Raw genomic sequence first — 3,145 nt, forward strand, 5'->3', positions numbered from 1 at the left:
GAAAATGGGGCGGGAAAAGTGAGGGCCAAAGAAACTGGGGGGGGGGGAGAGGGGGACGTCCACTGCCTCAAGCAAATGCCTGGCTGAAGAACTCCATCTTGCAGGCCCTGCGGAACTTGGTCGCTTTTGTCAACGGGCAAGGAGCAGGCAATGAATCTAGCCATTTTCACACACACCTAATCATTTCCGTGCGTTTTGCAACCACTCGCAAACAATTGCTAAACGGCATCAGAAGTGCATCATTCAGCATGCGCCAAAGCTCTTTCCGTTTTGCTCAGGACAAATGAACGCCACAAACCAGCCCTGCTTGCAACCCAAAGACGGGGTCAGCTGTTGACGGTCCAGTTAAATAATCTTCCTATTCTCTCACGGTGTATACTGGAAGTTACTGGTGTGGCCTGACTTTTGAAGATCCTATTTCAATCCTGCTTGGGCGCGCCATCCCACCAGACCACATGGAGGTGACTCGCTTGCTTATTTGGCTTGTGCAAAACAACTTTTGGATTCAGGCCCTTATGTACCGAGAGTTAAAAAGAGTTACCTACCCACAACCCTTTGACACATGCTCCCGGTTTTGTTTGCATAGGCCATGTCTGGATCCAATTTATTAAAGCCCAATTAGAGATGCTTCCAACAGCACTGGAAATTCGGGCCTCCGTGTCTTGTCTGTTCTCCGGCATACAAATATTCAGAGGATGAAAAGTCCTTTTCCATTTCTTTTTTTTTTGAAGTTCCCTTTTTCTTTTCTAATCCCTTCAAGTCTGGAGCCCTTTTGCCGTTAGAAGGTATCAGGAATGCTTCCTAAGCTAACGCTCATTGATATTCCGTGCCTAAGAACATCAAAATGGCAATGGCGTTTGATGTGCGGAGGTAGAAAAATGGCTTGTGTTGGGGTATATCAGTTGTTCGGCGGAATTGCCCGAGGCAAGATAAAATATATAGAGAGAGACTTTGATGGACTGTGTGTGTGTGTGTGTGGAACAGAAAAGTGAGGACAGGCTCAGTAGGTGTTATGGGGGACCACAGGAGTTTTGTTCTGAAAGTCAGTGTGGTGTACTGGTTACGAGTGTGAGATTAGGATCTGGGAGATCTAGGTTAGGACCCTCACTCTGCCACTGGGTGACCTCGGGCCAGTCACAGTCTTTCCTCCTGACTGACCTCACAGGGTTGTTGTGAGGATGACATGGAGGAGAGGAGAATGATGTAATCTGCTTTGGGTCCCCACTGGGGAGAAAGGTGAGATATAAGTAGCAGTGTGTGTGTAAACAAGATCTTAGGGTACGAGTGGGCCGTAAATTCAATATGAGCAGCCAGTGTGATGCGGCGACAAAAAAGGCTAATGCGATCTTGGGGTGTATCAACAGAGGCATAACATCCCAGTCACAAGATGTCATAGTCCTGCTGTTCACTGCATTGGTCAGGCTGCACCAGGAGTATTATGTGCAGTTCTGGAGGCCTCCCTTCAAAAAGGAGGTGGACAGAATGGAGCGGGTGCAGAGGAGAGCGACGAGGATGATCAGGGGCCTGGAGACCAAGCCCTGTGAGGAAAGGCTGAGGGAAATGTTCAGTCTGGAGAAGAGGAGGTCGAGGAGGGACAGGTTGGCTCTCTTGAAGTGTTTGAAGGGCCGTCCCTTAGAGGAGGTCAGGGAGCTGTTCCTGTCGGCAGCAGAGGAGAGGACTCGCAAGAATGGGTTTAAATTAAGGCTGGGAAGGTACCAGCTGGATAGGAGGAAAAACCTTTTGACAGAGTTGTGCCACAGTGGAATCAGCTGCCTCGGGAGGTGGTGAGCTCCCCCTCCTCCCTGGCCGCCTTTAAGCAGCGGCTGGACGAACCCTTGTCAGGGATGCTCTAGGCTGATCCTGCATTGAGCAGGGGGCTGGGCTAGGTGGCCTGTAAGTCCCCTTCCAACTCTGCGATTCTCGGATTCTAAATGATTTGCATACATAAATAAGCCATAGCCTGAATAATTCACTGGTACGGTCCCACATCGGTCAGTGTAGTTCCTCGGGCTCTCGTTCGTCAGGATGGCACCCAAAGTGTGAGTGGGCACTGGCGAAAGCTTAGCTAAGTCTAGGACATCTCTCCGACCAAGGTTGCCAGCCTCCAGGTTGGGTCCTGGAGATCTCCTGGAAATGCAACGGATCTCCAGGCCGCAGAGATCAGTTCCCCTGGAGAAAATGGCTGCTTTGGAGGATGGACTCTGTGGCGTTCGGCCCCACTGGGATCCCACCACTTCCAACCCCTGCCTTTCCCAGGCTCCACCCCCAAGTCTCCAGGAATTTCTCAACCCTGAGTTGGTAACCCTAGCCTCATCTGATTGCGCCTCCCCCCCATGTTAAGCTGGCACTGTGGCATGAAACGGGACTGATGCTGAGTAAGCTCTGGAGGTGTTCTTTCTGTTCACCAATAGGGTGTGACTCTCGTTCCCCCCCGAGTGTCTTGCACTGCAGTCTAGTGAAGCAGAACGACCTTAATGGAATGGAGTGAAGGGCGGGGTATGAATCCAATCTCCTCCTCCTCCTAGTAAAGAGGCATATTTCAGATGAGTCAGGATAGCCCAGTCTCAAGGGCTGCCATCCTCCAGGTGGAGACTGGAGATCTCCTGGCATTATCCAGGGGTCATTTCCTGCAGGAGCGCACAGGAGCGGAGCTCCGGCAGTAGAGGGCCCAGGGGGCGGGCACATGCAACAAGCCCCGCCCCCTGCTCCCAGCAGCTCTCAGTCAGAGCATGAAGCAGCCAGGTAAGTTGCACAGCACCCCCCACCCCCCAGTCCAAAGCAGTCCAGTGGCACCTTTAAGACCAAGTTTTATTCAGGTACAAGCTCTCCCTCCTCTGTGAGGACAGATCTCTACTGGTAGCATGAGCTCCTTTGCATATTAGGCCACACACCCCTAGTGTAGCCAATCCTCCAAGAGCTTACAAAGCTCTTTTTACAGGGGCTACTGTAAGCTCTTGGAGGATTGGCTACACTAGGGGTGTGTGGCCTAATATGCAAAGGAGCTCCTGCTACCAGTAGAGATCTGTCCTCACAGAGGAGGGAGAGCTTGTACCTGAATAAAACTTGGTCTTAAAGGTGCCACTGGACTGCTTTGGACTGGGGGGTGGGGGGTGCTGTGCAACTTACCTGACTGCTTCATGCTCTG

The 3,145-nt window shown here is 51.7% G+C and overlaps 1 protein-coding gene across 1 annotated transcript in view; it reads left to right on the forward strand.

Moving 5' to 3' along the window:
- LOC107116918 (plexin-A4-like) overlaps positions 1 to 3,145 on the forward strand; it is a 46,070-nt gene that overhangs the window by 42,364 nt on the left and 561 nt on the right. The window lies entirely within an intron of this gene.

The sequence above is a fragment of the Gekko japonicus genome, unplaced genomic scaffold, assembly GCF_001447785.1.
Source record: "Gekko japonicus isolate JY-2015 unplaced genomic scaffold, Gekko_japonicus_V1.1 scaffold2657, whole genome shotgun sequence".
Classification (NCBI taxonomy): Eukaryota; Metazoa; Chordata; class Lepidosauria; order Squamata; family Gekkonidae; genus Gekko; species Gekko japonicus.